General features: G+C 44.8%; 3 long non-coding RNA genes across 5 annotated transcripts; 1 reads left to right on the forward strand and 2 right to left on the reverse strand.

Annotated features, from left to right (window-relative positions):
• Positions 1-9,689: 9,689 nt before the first annotated feature.
• LOC117557114 lies at positions 9,690-12,436 on the forward strand. 2 transcript variants are annotated; one of them, XR_004570657.1, is made up of 4 exons: positions 9,690-9,740; positions 10,271-10,376; positions 10,998-11,202; positions 11,378-12,436. It is a non-coding gene; the product is annotated as an uncharacterized LOC117557114 (long non-coding RNA). The 2 variants fall into 2 exon arrangements; XR_004570656.1 differs by having other exon boundaries at positions 10,998-12,436.
• LOC117557116 lies at positions 10,164-11,093 on the reverse strand. Its single transcript, XR_004570660.1, has 2 exons — positions 10,934-11,093; positions 10,164-10,758 (listed from the first exon to the last, which is right to left on the reverse strand). It is a non-coding gene; the product is annotated as an uncharacterized LOC117557116 (long non-coding RNA).
• Positions 11,799-13,723, reverse strand: LOC117557115. 2 transcript variants are annotated; one of them, XR_004570658.1, is made up of 7 exons: positions 13,661-13,723; positions 13,334-13,445; positions 12,910-13,220; positions 12,319-12,404; positions 12,179-12,234; positions 12,046-12,079; positions 11,799-11,915 (listed from the first exon to the last, which is right to left on the reverse strand). It is a non-coding gene; the product is annotated as an uncharacterized LOC117557115 (long non-coding RNA). The 2 variants fall into 2 exon arrangements; XR_004570659.1 differs by having other exon boundaries at positions 11,849-11,918.
• Positions 13,724-20,615: the final 6,892 nt, after the last annotated feature.

The raw sequence follows: 20,615 nt of genomic DNA on the forward strand, positions 1-20,615 counted from the left end.
AACCATCATAGGAGATGGCTGCCGGACTTTAAGACCCTCATTTGTGGAAAAATAAGGTCTAAGCCGAACCGGAGAATCAGATCTCTGCCCAGTATTTATAGGGCAGACAGATGATAAAAGAAAACTGTTTTTTTACTGATGTGGGAAATGGATGACGGTCTTCACCGTTATCTTTACTCTGAAGTGATACAAAAACTTCTCCTTTACAGTTACCCCAGCCGCTCCTATTGAGTGCATACATCTACCACTAAATTTGCAATCAGGCAAATCTGCCCTTTTTACCACAGAATGTGTAACCCCAGAATCAACCAAAAAAATGGAACATCAACACCCATGACAGTCAAAGTCATTGTGGGACATTTCTCAAATGCTGTTTCACTGTCATATTTCAAATATGTACCCTCTTTACCCACAGACATGCCTTCTACATTTTCCAATTACTCAATAGCATGATGTGTGTGTGTGTGTCACTTCCCTGGTTCGATGCTGCTGGCTGAATTTCCGTCTCGCTCGATCGGGTCCCTTCCTCCCCATCTGGTGTATGTCAGTCTGATTGTGAATGGCCCCGTCCTTGCTGTCCCTCTCTGCCTCCACTGCCAGTGTTCTGTGAGCAGTCCCATAATCCAATGTTCAACACTGCCACACTTGAAACATCTTTCGTCAAATGAAGGTCTTGCTTCTCGTCTTCTGCCTCGGAAAACCTCTTCTGCCTCTCCCTCGGTATTGTGACCGGCCAGCATTCTGCGTAGCTTGCGCTGTGTCTGTGAGTCCGTTGAGAAAGGCATTACTGAGGTGTGTTGCCCAAACACCTGCTTGGGCTTGGGTTTGTTTATCCCGCTGTTGTCCCCATCTACTTGGGGCTGATGGGGATGGCGAGCTTGGAGTTGACGGACTGCATGGCTGGGACTTGTAGTGGCGGTGGAGGTGGTTGAGGTGGGCCAGCTGGATTGCCAGGGTTGTACCCCGGGGGAGGGAAAGGATACCCAGTCGAGGAGAGGTCATTCAGGCCTGCAATGGAAGGACACAGAGATGTCTGGGGTTTACATGGTTTTGGAAATAATTTATTTTCCTTCTTTTCTTCACCTTCATCTTCAACCTTAATATTTTCTTTAATGCCCAAGGCCAACTGCCTTCTTTCACGGCATTCTGCTTAATACTCCCAGTATTTAGTATAAACAATTTCTGTGAGTACACTTTCTGTGAGTGTCCAGTTTTCTATATAAGTCTTTTACTTTAACTTTATTTTTATTTCTACTTCTTCTTGTAATTTATTCTTTAGGATCTTGATTTTTAATTTACTCAAAAACCTCCCTTTGGAAATCCAAACATTTCCGTCCATATATTTAATTTAGACAGACTGTCCTCACCATATTTTACTCTCATGACATCCATAATCGGACCCTCAGGGGGGTGTACAAGCCCCCTACTCTGCTTTGCTCCCATGACAAAGTCTCTAAATGTTACCAAACCACCCCTGACAAAACAAGGGGTGTTTAAACACCTTTCTTTTTTTTCATCCGTCGATGATGTGATATTTGTTTCTCAGTACAAATCACGCAAAAACTGATCGTAAACCCAGTCTACGACGGGATAAACCCTACTTTCGAGCAGTTTAACTTTAAACAATTTAGACACTGCACTTCTCACCCAGTATTGAAAGCCTTTTTAGTCCGTTGGATCTCGTGAAGTCAATCAGTTCCACCCCCGGCGCTGGTCCTCTCGTCCCATACGGTTTCTGTCGGGGTAGAGGAGGATCCGCGGATCCTGTAGCGCCCACCACCAGCGTCCGTAGGTGTCCCCAATCGAACTTGCAGAGACCCTGCTCGCAGCGCCAATTGTTATGGAAATCTAAAAACCCCAATACTGTAGAGTACAAGTCAGAGTGATCAAAAACAAATAAATGGTGAATCAGACAGAGTTGTCTTTCTGGTGATTTTATTTGAAGCTTCAAATATATATAAATACAATACAATAAATATAGACACAGGTCCCACAGAGTATAGAATATTCTGCGCGAGTGTGCGCAGTTCAATATAGTAGCAAGGCTTATATACAAGAAATTGTGAGAAGGTAAGAAATCTGTCTTCACACGGTCACATTGTTATTAGACACATGTCCTTGAGCTGTAGATCTCAGGAAAGGCAAGTTCTCGTGTGACTATGTGTGAGTCTCAACATAATAGCAGCTGTGGCCTTGAAGTAGAGTAGATAGAGGCAAACAGCACATCTAACCAAATGAGAAGCATTTGGTTACTTTGAACATATAAGGATATAATAACATTTTCCACTACAACGTGTGCAGCACTGACAGACTTATTCCACGCCCACCTATGACGTGGGCCCCATCTCCGGGCTCACTTCCGTATAAATAGGAAGTAGGCCCTACAATCCACTCCAACAGCTTTTCTTCAGCTATTCACGGAACCAGTGGGGCCCGAACCTTAGAGGGCTGCGCCTATACTCATAGAAGCTGGATTACATTACGTAACCCCAGTTCTATATCGTATAAGGCTTCGCCCTCTAAGGCTATCGCTATTGGGTTAAGGGCGAAGCAGGATGTAGTCTACGCCCCACTGGTTCCGTCCGTTACCAGAAGCACAAAACACACCTACTCAGTTAATAACCCATGTCCATTTCGCCATGCGTAAATGGAGCATCACATTCCCAGGGAATATAGCATTAAAAAATGAATATTGTCCATCAGGGAACGAAGGTAGGCTTACTCGGCCTACCTGTCGTTTATAAAAAGTAGAGATCGAGTCTCACTTGTTAAAAACGATCAAGAGAGGGGGAAAAAAGGCAGCTCTCTTAAGTGCCGACAGGCAGGAGAGAGGGCATGCAATTGAAAAACCCCGACATTACTCATTCTGGCAGGCTATTCAGTACTGAATTTGTCAGAGAGGAATGGGAGAAATCCCTCAAATACAAACGAATAAAAGAACAGGGGGAAGACCAAGATGCAGCAGTGCAAATGTCTTTCACTGTCATTCCTCCGTGCAACGCCGTAAAGGAGGTGAGGAGGAGGAAAGAAGCCATCCAAAGTTATCACTCTCGATCTAAAACGAGCTTGTGATAACCTTTGGCATAAAAACCGGGTTAGGGCGCAAAACAGCTAAGCTGCCATCTCCTTGGATCCGGAGACATGACGGAGCCACAGAGAGAGCAGACCAATCACTCACCCTTTTAGCTGATGTCAGAGCCAAGAGCAGAGCTACTTTGGCTGACAAAAACTTCAGGGGAACCTGATCTAAAGGTTCAAATGGAGCTTTACTCAGTGTGCGTAACACTAAAGCCGAACCCATTGAGGCGCCAAAGCGCGTGACACAGGTCTGAGTCTCTGTGCTCCCCGTAGAAAACGTTTTGTCAGAGGGTGACTACACACCGTGCTGACACCAATCTACGTGGCAAGATGAAATGGCAGCAGCATATGTTTAGACCGTGCTATAAACCAATTCCTGTCCAGCAACAGCTGGAGGAACGACAGCACGAGGCAGGGGGCCCAACGGGGTCCAGGATTTTCCCTACACACCAAACGGAACATTGTCCATTTGGCTGTGTAGGATGTGTGTTCAGCCAACACACTCTCACTCCCTAAGCGTCCAGGAGCGACGTTTGGTCAGTGTCCGTGGCGTCCAGTTGTGACGCTCCTAGGCTCCTTCAGCGTCATAAAGGGACGCAAATAGCTTTCAACTGATTGCAATGTATTCCCATCTGCGGCGGGATTTGACGCTCATGGAAGCACGGCATTCGTTTGTGTCAGCTGCCCTTAAAGGCAATGTGAGCGTCCATTCCCATTGGATAACGGAGAATTGTACACCTGGAAGTAAGTATTCCCCTTATTGTCGATTGATTTTACAGTGATGTGTGCACTACTCATCGACTAAAAAACACCAGATTATCCTTGTTAATTACACAACATTGATTGGTTTAAATTGTGTGCAATGCTTTTGTATTTTTCCCCTTCGATTCGGAGTAAAGGATGACAGAAGACACTACACTACCCAGAATCCCCAGCTATCGTTTGGACTACACCATGTGCTCTGTTTGACAAACCCCGTTTTTTTCACTATTCATTCCAATGGCTGGCGTCTATGTCACGTGATCTTCAAATTTCTCCCTGCAGAAAAAGAAAACATGGCCGAACTTCGTTTTATTCTCGGTGGAAAATGCCAATTTTAAAGTTAGTTGGGCCATTAAAATGCGTTTTGATGTCATTTGATGTGAGAAATATGAGTTGTTATTTCAGATTATGTGTGCAGTGGATGTCCATGATCTTTAGTTTGCTAGTTATTACGAAGATTACTTCAGGAAATCGCGACGTTTTCATTGTTACCAAGGTGGTTGCTAGGGACGCTGCTATCGATATTATTTCTGTTATGTAACTGTTTAATGGTGTTATCTTTATTGCTACCCCCTTCCCCGTCAATGTATAGTGTTGGTCCACAGTGCAAACATATTAGTTTAACAAAATCCGCATCTAAAGATAGCCTACGTTATTTTCCCCTGTGCAATTCCAGTCTCACATCTCACAGCACATCGTCATTAACAAATACCGGAAACAGACCGAAAACTTTTTTTAAAATAAAATAATACTTTATTCCGAGTGTGCTTGCTTTTCTCTTTGAAAGTCATCACATAACGGCATTGTAATACACGGTTCGGCTGCATTACATATTAAATATCTGCCGTAGTTCTGTATTTATAGAGCCCTGATGAGAAGACTTCTAGACAACCATGAGGAACTGAAAACGTGACGTGGATCATAAATATATCAGCCATTAAACAACATCTTACATTTCTTTTCACACAATACGTCTCCTTGCAGTATCAACACTAATTCGGCTGACTTTTATATTTGATCCAATTGGTAGATAGGCTGTATTTACACCATAAAGGTGCACAGCTGATATAAAGGGACACCTAGTGGTTAAAGCATGTTATTGAATTTCATTATTTTTATTATTAGATATTAATAGGATCCCTATAAAGTATATTCATTACTCGTTATTCTCTACAAATAGTTAATTAAAGACTGTATATAATGACTATTTTGCACATCCCTTTCAAGATTTTCTAAGGTTTATTGACATATCATATAGGCCTACACAACTATGGTGTAGTTCTGCAGTGAATGAAAAACTTGGGTCGCAGGTTCCTCAATAGTGCATTACAAGACATCTATCAATATTTGTGCATACCTCCAGCAATGTTAACTATGTTGAAGCACTTATTTTAACTGATATTATACATAATGTATTATACTCTTATAAGATGTATGTAGATATTTCATCTCCGGCCTTGTCAGGTATTGAACAATCAATAAATAAAGAACACAGAATTGTTAAATATAAAACACAGAATTTGTGTGATTATACTAAATGATTTACAAATAAACACCACTGCATATTTACAACTGTTACACATGCTGATGTAACGCAAATGTTCCAACTTGGGATCAATAAAGTATATCTTATTTTAAGCTGATCGATGGCTACTGCCATATTTGCAAAATTTGCCTCTGAACCTTGACAAGTGCATGTTTCAGGCTTATCAATTAATGTAATGTAATGTTATCAATTAACGACAGGGGTCACAAACATAAGACCAGCTGTTAAATAAAGCTCTTCTGGCATGTGTGTATATATATTAATGCTGCCCATTATGGGCACAAGCAATTTTCACCCATTTATTAATTATATGTTTTAAATTTGAGTGTTTCCTATCCCCTAAACCTCCAGGGATGTACACAGTTTAATACTGGCAACTTCTTATTATGGGAAATACGAAAACGTCTTTTAAAACTACAACTCCCAGTAGAGACGTGCCATAGATAGAGAACATGTTGCGAAACAGAATAGCCAGCATGTGTAGTTCTGGGGTGGGGGAGGGGGGGACGCGGTGGACCCGTTCAAATCCAGTTTTGGACAGTCTGCCGTGCATGGTTCCATCCCATTTCAAGTGCTGTTCGAGAATCGGCGTAACCCTCGGAGCACACTCTCCAATCACAGAGCTTAAGGACTATCACGGGGTTTGTCAAACAGAGCACATGGTGTAGTCCAAACGATAGCTGGGGATTCTGGATAGTGTAGTGTCTTCTGCCATCCTTTACTCAGAAAAAAAATGTGTTTCTCCGAATCGAAGGGGAAAAATACAAAAGCATTGCACACAATTTAAACCAATCAATGTTGTGTAATTAACAAGGATAATCTGGTGTTTTTTAGTCGATGAGTAGTGCAGATATCACTGTAAAATCAATCGACAGTAAGAGGAATACTTACTTCCGGGTGTACAATTCTCCGTTATCCAATGAGAATGGACGCTCACATTGCCTTTAAGGGCAGCCGACACAAACGAATGCCGTGCTTCCATGAGCGTCAAATCCCGCCGCAGATGGGAATACATTGCAATCAGTTGAAAGCTATTTGCATCCCTTTATGACGCTGAAGGAGCCTAGCAGCGTCACAACTGGACGCCACGGACACTGACCAAACGTCGCTCCTGGACGCTTAGGGAGTGAGAGTGTGTTGGTTCAGCAGCTGCGCTGATCGAACACCTCCCTGGCGATTTATGTAGGCCGCCGCTGCTTTGTTGTCTGTTCGAATCAACACATGTTGATTGTACAGCAACAGGGCGAAGTGCTGGATTACTTTCCATATAGTAATTCCAGCACGTTTATATGGAGAGACATGTGACCCGGCTACTGTCCCCCCACTGCCTGCGACATGCACGTTCCTCAGCCTGCGAGAGATGCGTCTGTGAACACTGTGGTGTGTGATGTCACTCTGCTCAGGGGCACCCCCACTGACGTGGAGATTTTTCCAGTGGGTTAAATCCAAACCCACGGAAGGAGGAATGTACACCATGCGTCTCCTCTGACGCACGGGGTCGATACGCAGGCAAATAAACCACCTCTGGAGTCTCCTCACTGTGAAGGAGACCCAGGGGGATCACCACGTGACCAGCTGATATCATACCTAACAGCTGCATCACGGAGAGGGCCGTCACCGCCCCGCGGGGTGTGACGCGCCGGAGGAGAGCTGTCCGAGCTGCTTAAAAACCGGGAGGTAAGAGGACAGCTCTTCTTCCAGTTGATAATGACACCCAGGCTTGACAGATGAGATACGAACTGTATCGTCTGAAAAATCGCCTCCTCCCTGGAGCGAGCCAGCCACAGCCGGTCGTCCAGGCAAAATAACCCTCATCCCCATTCTGAGTAGCTGCTTCAACCGTCTCCACCCACTTTGAAAAAAGTGTGTGGAGCCAGGAATGAGAAACGCAGGAATTTGCTGTGTTTCGGGATGATGGTTACGTGGAGGTAAGCATCCTTCAGGACTATGGATGTGCACCTCCCTGGTGAACACACTCCAGCACCTGTTTGACCGGTCGGATGAGGAGAGCCCCTCCAATCGCACATTTCATTTTGTACACCACCGCATCTTTTGTGTAATTAAATGCTGTTAACTTTTATAAGCTTCCCTTGACTATTTTCAGTCTCTCCTGCCTTCGGGGTTCTAGAATACACTAATAGTAACAACCCCTGATTGTCTTCCCTTTGAGGAACCCCGGGAAAAGGCTTTCTTTAACCAGAGTTCCTGCCGCTCTGCACGGAGCGCGAGACACTGTTCCTGGGATGACAGGACTTCCTGTATCCCGAAGAACTGCGGGGGGGAGAAGCGAATTGCAGAGACTACCCTCTGCCCATCCGCCTGCTCATCCATCTGTCCATCAGACACACTCGCCGCCACCCTGAGTACCATACAGTACTCTGATAGCGCCGGGTGTACATTCTCTGGCTGTGCTGTGGTTGGTGACAAACCATGCCAGATCCCTCCACACGCTGCATTTCACACAGGCTCTCAATTCGTTTAGGAGAATACTCGTAAACTGCGCGTTCACGCTCAACACCACTAAGGGATGAGCGGAGGTGTGTGCAGTGCTGTCCACACGAGGCGTAATAATGGCCCTCCGTGGGCTCATTATGGGTAGGAGGTGTCTGAGACAGAGGAAAAATCCATGCTGCCTAAACCCAAAAAGTTTACGGTAGACGGATTTGAAATAGCAAGCCCAGCTGTTTTATTAACCGATAAGTTAAAAAACCCAGCCGGCTTTAGGCAGCGAGCCATGCTGCCAAGTAACCAATAGGCTATTGGCAGCTGGCTTAACCGGGGAGCCTTGCTGCATATTAACTTCCCTCTGTCCATCTAACCCACGCGCCATCACTCAAGGCGCGAACCTGCTCTGGATGTGCTGTGGTTGTCATGGTGACGAGCCACGCCAGAGCCCTCCAGACGTTGCATTTCACGCAGGCTCTCCTTATGTCGCGTTTAGGAGAAGGCTCGTAAACCGGACATTTAAGGTGCGTTCACGCGTGTGTGCAGTGCTGTCCACACTGTAATAATGGCACTCGTGGCTCATTACGACGGTGTGTAGGAGGTAGGTTTGGGACAGAGGAAAAAATCCGAGCTTCCTAAAAACCAACAGGTTTTAAAGACAGCCGGTTATGCAGCGAGCCATGCTGCCTATAACCGACAGGTTAGGGGCAGCCGGCTTACCCGGTGGGCCTTGCTGCTTATTATTTTATCAATCTGTCCATCGAATACACGCGTCGCCACTCTGAGTAATACTCTGAGAGCGCACGCATGTTTTGGATGTGCTGTGGTTGTCATGGTGACAAGCCACGTCAGAGCCCTCGCCGCCGTTGACCGTGAAGCAGCCCAAGAGGGGCCCGGACCGAAAAGGCTGCGAGGGGCCCTCCACACGCTGCATCTCACACCGGCTCTCATCCTGTCTCTGTTTCGGAGAAGGCTCGTAAACTGGACATTGAGGCGCGTTCACGCTGAAACCCGCTGAGGGAATGAGCGGAGGTGTGTGCAGTGCTATTCACACAGTGCGTAATAACAGCCCTGGGTCATTCCTAGCATTCAGTGCCATTTAGGTCCCCAACACATTATATCATATATTTTGCATGTAAAAGGTCAAATGCTTATTTTTAAAAGCTTGGTGTTACATGTTTATTCCCCTCTACTATAAAACATCAATGTTATTTTCCCAGGATATTCAAAATGTTAAATAATTACTCTGATTTTAGCACAAGTAGGCCAAATTGCTGTGTCCCAAATCATGTTTGCTCAACTTCTCTAACAGATATAAACAAATAAATCAAACAAATACAAACAAATTCTACATTTGTGTCACTGTTGTGTAACCCTTTTATTAATATTCCTCACCAAATAAAAAAAAAAAATGGTAATTCATTTTTATTGATTAAAGTTTTTTAAAAAGTGTGTGTCCCCTGTTTTAATGTCCGCCCTGTTACTCTAATTTGAATCCCTCTGGTACGGTGGCCGGCAGGTGCAAACGCTAAACAACGGCCAAAAACACACACATAAGCAGGAAACACCTGCAAATAATGAAATGAAAAACCAACAAACCCTGAAAACACATACAACAGAAAAACGCTGCATTTACAGAAATGATGCAAGCTAAACCTACAACACACAAACCCCGAAAACAAACGCAACAGAAAAACGCTGCAAATACAAAAACGATATGCAAAGTCAAAAGCACATACAACCGAAAAACACATTACAAAAAAAAAAGACATTACAAAAAAAAAACATTCCGGAAGTGCTTCAGGCCTCTAGGGGGCGCGCTACGTGGAACAGATCGATGTATGACCAGACATAGAGAGAACGAACAAGAGGAAATAAAGTTCATTTAAGTGGAGAAAGATATAAGAAGGTAAGTTTTTTTGTTTTTTTTTATACATAGAGCGTCATATTTATATAGCTAGCGTTAGCGTGCCTAACTACTACACCAGCTGAGGAGAGCTTCACGTGAAGAGAAGATAAAGTGAGGGAAGAACATTGTAAAGAGATGACAAATCAAGTGCAGGCAAATAACACGGGCCATAGTGAGTACCGCGGAAAAAGGACATTTGAATTCTTAGCAGTTTGTTTATATTTATGTATTTGTGTATAGATGTTGCAACTATACAGAGCTTTAGCAATTGCCTGTAACTATGGTCATGCTAATAAAGCTATTGAATTGAATTGAGAGAGAAAGAGAGAGAGAAAGTGACAAAATGTGAAGAGGGACAAAGTAATGACAGGATAGTAGTGTCCATTAGACATTCAAGGAGAGAGAGAGACAAATCACAGATTCAACGGTGAACATGATGTATCTATTTATTTAGCTAACCACTATTTAGACTATGTGTTTTTGATTGACTTGATTACATGGATTCACTACATCAATGTATGTCTTTTCAGGCTGCCATGTTTTGTCCTTTCTGTGGCCAACATCTGTGGACAGTTCAAGTGCTATGTGGCTCCTGTGGCAAACATGTACAGTTTTTGGCAGAAGTTGAACACAACAGTAAGTTCACTTTTTGTATTGTATCTGTTTCAAATGCAAGAAATAAGGATTCAACACACTGCTCTGTTTAGAATACTAATTGCAGATGCATACACTAGTTATCAGCATGAAGGACACATTTTTTCATTGTCTGTTTATGTGAAATATGTAGAAGCCATCATTAAATTGTAGACCAACGCATGATTAAATACACAAAACAGCTTATATTATACATTCATAATTGTGTATTAGTTATATCTTTATAAAGAACATTATACATTTAGAATCAGATTTTGAGACAGTGAGCCATGACATGATGTTTTCTTCTTTTTCTCCTTGTGTTTTTGAACTATAGAAGTTGCAATCATCCTCCCAGCATGAAAGTATTCGTCATCTTTTGCAGCTGTTGATATTTTTTGTTAAATTATTATCACGTTAACCAACAGTTGCCACGTTATCATAAAGATATACAGTATAAGATAATGTAATTGTCACGTAAATCAAGCTGCAAAATCCATAAGCAGCTCCTATATTTACAGTACAGTATTGAACATAAGACAGATTTGCAACATCATTACCTGCATTGTCGAACTTGAGGAATTTCCTGTCCTGTGGACCATCAAATATTCTTCTCATTCTCAGGCATTCCATTAGGAGGGTCAGGAACTCACGCTTGGGACCACCAGTGTCCACTCCATCCTCAGTTTGTCCCTCATCCTCAGTTTGTCCCTCATCATCAGTAAACTTAACCTGCATCTGATGAGAGGGGTCGAATGAGGCCCCTTTGAAGCCGCGGATTGCTCCATCCCACACATTGGCTCTATTAATATTGAACCTGCTGCAAGAGGTATTTTAAATTTTTGCAGAGTTCTGCAACAATGTCTGGCGCAGTCAGGTATTCTGTGCTGGGAAAGACAAAGTGATGTATTGTAATATTAAATGATGAAGCTAGTAATAAGATTTACAGTATAGAATAAAAAAATTAAGTGATAAAAGTAACATTTAATACATTTCCTCTGCAGTTTGCTCCGTTTCCTCTTCTGGCTCAGACTGGCTGTCAATAATGATAAGTGCATACACAGTTGTGTAGCTGCTGCAGTGAGAAGATAGTTGAATAATTACTTTCAAATACATAATATATGCATGACAGTCATATTTGCAAAAGGATGTCGATCCTCTTCCTGTTTTTTTTAATACATTGGGTTCTAAACTGACAACAGCACTTTGTCATACTCCTGCACAATCCTTGTAAACATTTGAAATGGATGCAACAAACAATATCTGACCTTTGAAAAATATTTGTGGGTGTTTTTTGTATCGTCTTCACTAAGATGTCAGATGTTGTGGGTGTCCTTTGGAAATGTATGAAAGTATAATTGTTCTGCTTCCTGGCAATATTACCCACTGTGATTGGAGGCTATGCAAACAACCAAATGTACAAATACAAATACACACCAAACAACTGTGTCACGATGCAACTGTCAACATCGTTTACCTATAGAAGGTGTTCTGACCCGGGGCAGACTGGACCTCTTCCTGGAATGGGGTTGGTTCTCCATCCTACTTTTACCCAATAAATAATGATGCAGTTGATCTAATGACAGTGTCATTAGCACACAAAGGTATTTATTGATTTCATGTTCACAAATTCAAACCTACATGGTATAATTACATTTGTAATTAGTCTTACCCGATCAGACGCTGGTTGTGGGTGCCTGAGAGGTCTGATAAAGGTAAACAAAAAATATATTCAAACTACTGTACTGTTAAAACATTCTGCTTCTTGTGGCACAAAATAACATGTTGACAATGTTGTATTTTACCCTGGCAAACTGTTGTCCATTCTGGGAGTGCTCTGTTCATTTGGAAAGTCCCACACCTGCATACAACACACAAATGACTGACTGAAATAAAATAAATTCACTATAATTAAGAATAAATGCCACGATAGATCCAAACTGACCACGGTGTCAGCAAGACTGTCTCCAGATGGCAACTTTGCAACAACCACACTGTCCTCGTCACTTGAAGAGGTTGTTCCAGTGTAACCTGAGAAAATAAAAGTGTCATGATTAATACTATACAAATAATTGTTCCCCTACGTCTGTACCTATCATCAAATGTTGGTTTGAATCCTGAATAATTGGATTGACATCAATCAGAAAGGATTCAATCGAAACACAAAATGTTTGTGAAATGTACATTATATTGTTGACCGTCTTTTTCACTCTCACATTAGGATTTAGGGCACAACAAACCAACATTGTTGTGAGAAAAAAGGTTAATTTAGAATTACAATCCTTAAGAGGGAATTTATATTTAGTTTGAACAGAAGGAAAGTTTGGAAGCTTTTGTTGATACTTAAATTCCATTTATTCTGCCACTATTCATAAAAGACCATTTGACGTCATAAGTTCAACCACGAAGAGATAGGAATGATGGGTGGAATGAATTGTGTTAAGAAATATAGACAGAACAACTGTTATGTTTACATTTGAACTATTATACAGTTTAGTGCTTTAAACAAGGGGGAATATATGTCAGAAGCACTTACAACTGTTTTCAACGGCTTCAAGAGTACAGATGTACAACGTAATTCGTTGGTAGGGCTTTCCAATGGCCTCTTTTGTACATCTGTACTGTGAAAGGGGTGTCCGTTCCGGGGATATTTGTTATCACCCTCGCATCAGGGTACAACAAGACATGGGCACCATCTTCCAAGTCCTGGTTAAAGGCTTTCTGCTTTTTTATGGCAGCAGCCAACAGTTCTTCACATGCCCATTGAGGTTCGACATTAAGGGGAAGTGACCTCCCTCTCAAAGGTTTAAGGCAGCCATCCATCCTCCTCATTACTCCAACAGAAATCTGCAAAAAGACAATAATATGCAAATGAATAAAACATTTTTTCGGACATTATATGAGAGTGTGGTGAGCAGATTTGAATGACAGATGTATTCATAACAGAAAACGTTGCATACCTTCACCAATTTCTGTTTATTTTTGGAGTTATGCCGTCCCTTTGTAAAAAAGGTCTCTCCCTCTTTTTTATTTCCCTATATTTCTGAAAGGACTCTACAGCTGAGCTTCCTGCTACAAAAAAACAGGAATAAAACATTCATTACTCTTCATTATGTTCAATAGGAGTCTCATCCTCAATCCCTTCTGAGGAACATCTTATAACACATTCAACAGTAGGTAAGCCACATAGTTTAGAGATGTATTTGTATAATAACAGAATTCGAACTTTTAAACCAAGTTTTCTATAAATACTTATTGTTTGGTAATAAAACGAACAACCTATTTACCTGCACTGGTGCTAGGCTGTGCACTTAGATGCGCACTAGTGGTGGGTATCTCCTCAGGGACTTTGTTAGTCACATCTTTTAGAAATGTGATGTCTCTGCCACAGACAGCACAAAAGCCATGCGAAGATGTCACGCTGGCACCACAGAATGGACAGTACATCTGTGGAGAAATAAAATGTAGGACAGCTAGGTTAAGTCAAAAAGAGTGGATCTTTTTCGGCTACCTAAATATTATAATAGTATTAAAGAACGGTCTTTCAATTAACTCATCAGAAGCCAACCTCCTGTCTATCCCCCCACAAACCAAGCACCGAACCTGGGGGGACAGAGCTTTCTCCATCGCTGCCCCCTCCCTCTGGAACTCACTCCCATTAAACATCAGAGACTGCTCCGACCCCCCCACCTTCAAAACACACCTCTTCAGACTGTCTTTTAATGTGGGAATAATGTTGTGGTGCTGTTTTAATATTTTAATTCAACTTTTTACATTTGATTTCCTTTTTATCACCGCATCGCATTTGCGGCTCAGTTGAGGCCCCCTCCACGAGGTGAGGGCGTGAGACCCCACCCAGTCTGTGTGATCTGCGTGTAGGGAGGGGCGTCCCGGTTCTATACTATATCTCTATTATGTCAAGAGTTACATTTAGGTACACAATGGCTCTTGCAAGCTCTTTGATCAAACACGCTAACGCTAGCTACGTAAATATGACGCTCTATGTATAAAAATAAAACAAAACTTACCTTCTTATATCTTTCTCCACTTAAATGAACTTTATTTCCTCTTGTTCGTTCTCTCTATGTCTGGTCATACATCAATCTGTTCCACGTAGCGCGCCCCCTAGAGGCCTGAAGCACTTCCGGAATGTTTTTTTTTTGTAATGTCTTTTTTTTTTGTAACGTTATTCGGTTGTATGTGCTTTTGACTTTGCATATCGTTTTTGTATTTGCAGCGTTTTTCTGTTGCGTTTGTTTTCAGGGTTTGTGTGTTGTAGGTTTAGCTTGCATCATTTCTGTAAATGCAGTGTTTTTCTGTTGTATGTATTTTCAGGGTTTGTTGGTTTTTCATTTCATTATTTGCAGGTGTTTCCTGCTTATGTGTGTGTTTTTGGCCGTTGTTAAGCGTTTGCACCTGCCGGCCACCGTACTAACCTGTGTCTAACACGTAATGTGGAGAAAGAGATGTCCTGTATGGGTTGATTGTGCGTTGATCTGTTGGTAATGCCTCGGGGGTTCCGGTGGGCATGTAAACAAATGCATAATGCTGCGCTATACTTTGTAGCCTCACCCAGTTGCATAGCGACACTTATTGTGTAGGTGTCTTTTGATAAGCAGGTAGTCATATCATTAGCTAGAATTAGCTAGATCTGATCGATATGGACATAAACAGGAGTGAAGTCTAATCTGACGGGAGAGAGAGATCAGCTGCTGCTGACGAGTCGACACGCAGCTCTGCATGATCACATGCAGCGGTGAGCGGAACAAAACACACACCAGGTTAGGCTAGGCTTGTTTGAGACAAGCGAGACCTGCGCAGACCTGCGCCGTTGTGATCAACGTCTTGCTAGTGCGTTGCATGATGGTTAGTCATTTTGTCCGGCTTGCATTTTTTAAACGTGGGAAGAGGTGGGGCGGCGCCCCTAGCGCCCCTATGGGCCGGCCGCCACTGCTCATTACTGATCCGCGAGCTGCATGATACTGACGGGCTGTCAGGAGAGGGAGAGCGCTCCGTTTATTATTCCCGTGTTATTGTAAATTACTGTACACTTTTGAATAATGTAGTTAATCTACTATAATTAGTTCGTTTAATATCGAATCATATCAATTTGTTTTAAAGCTCAATAAATAACAAAGAAGACCTTTGACCGGCACTTTTCTCATTTTGTCCGGAAGATTTAAACTTTAACGGACATGTTGACCGGCGAAAAAATATTCTAACGGGAACTCTGGTAGCTGCACAAATCACAGAAAAATCTTCAAGGCACTCTCTTTTTTAAAATGCAGATATTTTAATGGCATAGTCGTCATTTTACATTTTAAAACTAATCAAGAGCAGTTTGGCATTGAGTCTTTTATCAGCGAGTCAAACACATCTCAAGGGAAAAGTTATGTTTTTTAAGTAAATGGTGTAATTGATGTCATAATGATACATTGAAAGCTGAACAGCAACATAGTTAACACAGAAAACAGCAATAATTACAGAACACAATAATACATATATGTATATGAGTCTGAAACTTGTTAAAGAAGTCATTCTAACTAAGACATTCTACCCGAATAATCCGCCCATGTAATGGAGCACGGTTTCACAAATCTATTTTTGTTATTTAACTGCAGTTTTTTTACTCTCTGAAAAGCTGTTTATACAACTGTACCACAGAATAACTTGGCAATAAAGTGAAAGACTAAAAAGCAAAAGAAAGAAACTCCTCTGAAAATTCTCTACACACCGGACATTTTGGCTCCGTCACCTCCTGCTATTCTAGTCTGCAGAGACTATTACTGAACATCTTGGCAGAATGGCTGATCCATGTCACTTACAGTCATGGTGTCTTTGCGTCAATCACTGCATCCAACATGATCTGAATCGTATTTGTCCGTAAGCAGCGCTGATATTCACACAGGATGCACACAGCTGGTTGACTCTGAATGAGGGGGAAATATAAACAGTGTCATCAATAACCATCTGCAGCTAATTCAGATCCTCATTATCATTGGACACTTTAGGCAAGTATGACTATCTTCAGTTGGTAGTACTGCTTGTGGGTCTTCAGATTACTTTAAGGCTCAAGCCCCGCCCCCAATCATACATTTTAGTTTTACACCTTTAAGAACCTTATGATTTAAATAAGGGTATACAAGTGGACGTACTGGGCACTTCATTGGGTCTTGGAAGGGGCAGGTGGCTGAGGTGTCTCTTGCATTGTGCTCCCAAAACAGCTGGGAGTACTGGTGTGGGAAGAAAGACCCCTGGACTGGCCAGCTGAAGTGTCTGGACCTCTTCCCTGACACTTAATAGTTCTAGGCAAAAATAGTTCTCACAGGTTCGAAATAATTAACAGGAGGTAATCAAAGTACCATGCAAAGGTACTTTATTTTGTCAATGACAGAAAACAAGATCCGAAGAGACCCTATACGATTATACTGCTATGCAACAGTTGTATCAGCATATTTAAAGCTAAAGCACCCTTGTTCCCCATTGGTTGACTTTGGTGAAAGACTATGTTACACTTCCCACATATTTTTTCTAATTATGTCCATGGTTAAGTTATGGCTAACTTGAACGAAACTTGAACTATCATGTGGGAGGGGGATTTTCACTATTTGTACGTTTCCTCCTGTAGCTTTGCACGGCAATAACTTCCTAGAATGTGACGGAAAAGTTTAACCTGAATACCTAAAAGGAACCCATCGCTTAACCTTGACACTCTTATATCTGCAGTTTGTTAAGTGTGGAATTGGTACTGCATTATTTTGGTGGTGATTCTGGTCACGTCAAAACAATGGTGTTGATCAAATGTCATTCCAGCTGATGCTTTCATGTGAAGATCTTGATAATGTTGTTCCAGGTGTATGCTGTAGGTGGCTATGCTATGTTACAGGTGTACTGTTATGGTTTAGGTGTTTTGCTTTCTCCTCCTCCCCTATGTCTTCTCTCTCTCTCCTGTGCAGTGTGGTGATCGTTAGAAGGCTCAGCTGGTTCACAATGAGGAGCACCTGTACTCATCTAATCAACTCCTCCAAAAAACGATAGTTACGGCTGTAACTACGGTTCTATGAGTCCCGGATGACTGCCAGAGGCGGTGCTTTAAGCACTGGATATGTCCATCGTGCGCATGCGCAGCTCGAGTACCAATAACAACAAAGTCACCTGTGACCCACGTGACACCGGCTATATCAGCCGGTGTCGTCAGAGGATCTGTTCCCAGAATCTTCTCGCGAGCACACAAGAATTCTGAGTGACAGGAAACTCTGGCGGTCATCCGGGACTCATAGAACCGTAGTTACAGCCGTAACTATCGTTCTATTTCGTCCCTACTGACCGCCAGAGGCGGTACTTCAAGCACTGGATGACTTATACCAACAATGTCATGAAGAATCCAAGCCCTTGCTCACCACTGGAAGCAGCGGAGCTCGGCAAAAGGACCACGCCCAAAGAATGGGGTGTGGCGACATTGACCTGATGACAACTGGAGAATATGCCAGAAGACGCCCACGACACCGCGGCGCAGATGGTCTCCAGGGGCACCACCCTCAGGGCAGCCCAAGATGTTGAGATACTCCTTGTAGAGTGGCATCTCAGCCCGGTGGCATCTCAGCCCGGTGGCATCTCAGCCCGATGGCAGGGGGCGGCCACTGGCCCCGTAAGCCTGTGAGATGGTATCGACAACCCAGTGGGGCAGCCACTGGTTAGAGGGCATAACCTCCTTTAGTGCCGCCAGGGCAAAATCAAGAGTTGCTCCTTCTGCCGTATACAGGCAGTAGCCTTGATATACGCCCTTTGGGCACCCCCAGGGCACAGCAACTTCGACGTGCCGTACCCCTGTATGTCAAAGCGTGCCAGCTGGGCAGGCTGCTTGAAGTGGGTTTGTGGAAGGACCCCGGGCAGGAATGCCACATTTGCCCAAAGGGCAACGCCTGAGAGTCCCACCTCGGGCATGTATCGTTTATGGAGAGGACATGCAACTCCCCGACTCGCTTCCCTGAGGCTATGGCAAGCAGAAATGCTGCCTTCGTGGGCAGCCACCTAAGCCCCACCTGGGCCAGGGGCTGGAAGGGAGGAGATGATAGGGCATCCCATCCGGCAGCAGGGGCAGGTCCCGAGCCGGAGCCCTCGGGGTGCTAGGGGGACGCTGCCGTAAAGCCCCTCTCATAAAGAGGGACACTGACCTGTGGCACCCCACCGTGGCGCCATGTCGGGCAGAAATAGCAGTCACATAAATTCAGAGTGGAGTGAGAACGTCCACTATCTAGAAGGGACTGTTGTCTAAGCAACAACGTACATGCTTTCCCCAAGGAACACGCACATTCTTGTCCCCCAGTTGGGGTAGAAAGTCTGTGAGTGCGAGCTGCACAGCCCGAAGCTCTCGCACGTTGACCTGGCGCGCACCCTCCTGGGCAGACCGCAGACCCTGAACGGTCCTGCCCTGCCGCACTGCACCCCACCCTGAGAGACATGCACCTATGGTGATGGTCTCCTGGCGGGATGGGATAGCGGCCATGGGCACGCCCATCAGGAGATAGGCCCCTCCAGCGTGACAGAGAGTGGAGGCAATGCTGCGACACCCTGACTTCCCTGTGCCTGTGCCACTTGGCGTCCAAGTGAAGGCTGTTCAGCCACATCTGCATGGGGCGCAACGACAGCGGGCCTAAGGGCCCAGCGGCCGAGGCACCCGCCAGTCTGCCCAAGGACCGAAGGAACTGAATATAAGGCACCATCTTGCCCGGCCCCCGCGGAAGTAGGCATCCCTCAAGTCCACGGTTGAGAACCACTCCACCTGTGCATGTGCAGTGGTCAGCATATAGAATGGCAGCACCTTCAGGAATCTATTGATTCCTCTGAGGTCCAAGATCGGGCGAAATCCGCCGACTTTCTTGCTCACGAGAAAGTACGCCAAGTAGAACCCCCTGGGCTAAGCAGAGGGTCTTACTGGCTCGATTGCGTCCTTGGACAGAAGGACAGACAACTCTTGGGCCAGAGCTAGGGCCTCTGCCGGATCGCTGACGACTGTCAATTAGACCCAGCCGAAGGCTATGGGCCGGAGCTGCGGTCCGTACCCCTGGGTTAAGGTGAAAACCACCCAAGGGCCGGAAGTACAGACCGCCCAGTAACTGAGCTGCTGCTGGGAAAGCAGCTGACGACCGCCCCCTGGATTTCAGGGCCCAGCCCCCCTGGAAGGCGGGCGACCTGGGGCACGAAAGTCATTGGGAGGCAGTTGAGTGGGCCGCTAAGACCTCTGCAGACCACCCCTGTAATACGGCAGCTGAGTGCGGCTGCTAGAGCGGCCCCTGGGCCTACTGGGAGTGGGCACAGGTCTGTGAAGACCCGAGAGCTGCTGCCTGGTCTGCCTAGCTTGGGCAGCACGCTCCAGTGCCTCCAGGGCAGCTGACCCAAACAGCTCCCCTGGCTCGACTGGTACGCTACGGAGGACTCTCCTAAATGCCTCCGTTAGTGTTGACTGGGCCAGACAAACCTGGCGACGAGTCTGTACCAGCGACAAGGCGTCCTCCTACAGAGGTGCGTCAGCCGAAGGAGGTGCGCCAACTGAAGGAGGGGAGTCAACCGAAGGGGGGGGGGGGGGCAGGCGGCCCGCTAGCAGCCCCTACACCGGGCCCAGCTGAAGGGCCAGGAGGCGACTTCATCATGCCCCTATTGGCAGCTAGCCGATCCACTTTAGAGGACAGCCGGTTTCTAGCCCTTCTATTGGGGGAAGTACCAATAGCCATCGCTCCCCCAAGTCGCCGGGAATGGCCAAATTGATCTGGAGGAGGATGTGACAAGTAGAGGTGTCTGTTGGCTGCTGCCAGACGTTCCACCTCAGTGATTCTAGCCACTCTGAGCACCCGAGGCATGCAGCTACAGCTCATGCAGGCGTTTACCGTGAGAACCTCCCTCAGATGCTCAAATGTTGTCCCCACTGACCGCCAGAGGCGGCCGGGGCAGGAGGGGCAGCGGTCGTGGCCGTCATCGGGCTCAAGAGAAGCCATACAGGCGCTACATGAATGAGCTATTCTGTAGGCAGCCAGATGCAGCGTAGCCGGGAGCGGGTGCGGGAACACAGCCTTCACCAGCTACCTGCTTAATGGAAAGAGTAGAGCGTTGCTGCTACTCGCCGAACAGAAATAGGGATGTAATTACACCCACGTTACCGGCAGAGGGAGCGGGAGCGGGAGCGAGAGCACTGCCTTCACCTGGCTGGATTAATAAACACGGCAGTTCAGCGTCTACCAGAAGCGG

Source organism: Gymnodraco acuticeps, unplaced genomic scaffold, assembly GCF_902827175.1.
Source record: "Gymnodraco acuticeps unplaced genomic scaffold, fGymAcu1.1, whole genome shotgun sequence".
In the NCBI taxonomy this organism is placed as follows: Eukaryota; Metazoa; Chordata; class Actinopteri; order Perciformes; family Bathydraconidae; genus Gymnodraco; species Gymnodraco acuticeps.